The sequence below is a fragment of the Sinocyclocheilus grahami genome, unplaced genomic scaffold (assembly GCF_001515645.1).
Source record: "Sinocyclocheilus grahami isolate Dianchi unplaced genomic scaffold, SAMN03320097.WGS_v1.1 scaffold7024.1, whole genome shotgun sequence".
Taxonomy (NCBI): domain Eukaryota; kingdom Metazoa; phylum Chordata; class Actinopteri; order Cypriniformes; family Cyprinidae; genus Sinocyclocheilus; species Sinocyclocheilus grahami.
Genome location: NW_015511223.1, coordinates 1 through 820, shown reverse-complemented (window position 1 = coordinate 820; position 820 = coordinate 1).

Below are 820 nucleotides of genomic sequence, written 5' to 3'. Positions count from 1 at the left end.
AAATGCTACGTGACATTTTGTTTACAAGCGTTTTTTTTTTTTTTTTACGACTTTCTGAGGTTGAAACACTGATTGATTGATTACATGAGGCATAATAAGTTCACTCGTGTTTATTTTGTGTTAAAACTATTAGGAAATAGTAAGGAATGATCGTGCTCACTCGCGCTTCATGCTGCAGTTTAAAATGAAGCGCCTATACAGCGATCTGTCGCACCACATCAAAGAGCGTCAAAACACTATTCATTGTTTGAATTTCCTGAAAAAACTGGACATGATTTGAAAGATGGGACTATTTATTTTGGAAGTAACGATATATAAAACTGGAAGTTTCCAATGAAATTCCACTCGTGCAGTGGTTAAAACAATGCTGTATTTGTTTGGTACACTTGGTTGGTACCAAATCAAAAGACCCGTACCAAAAGTTTTCAGTACGAGTGCCTGTACCATTACACCCCTATTTACTTATTTTTTAAAACTCTTTCTGTAGTACTATTATTTAATTATTTTATTCTGCTCATTTTACATTTCATTATGTCAGTTTGGGTCTTGTGCTCCAAAAAGAGAGAGTTTTTCAAGAGGTAAAATACATGATCAGAGCTTTTGCATTATATATGAGATTCATATAAAGAAATTAGTCTTTCTAAAACAACACATAAAACTGCCATTCAGAGTATATCCTGAAGATTATATTCATGTATTCAGCAATATTCAGTAGTTCCAGATAGGGGTATAAGAAAATATCGATACACATGAGTATCGCGATATTTTGTTTGGCATACTGTATCGATTCTCAAAAACGCAATATCGATATTTAAAAAAA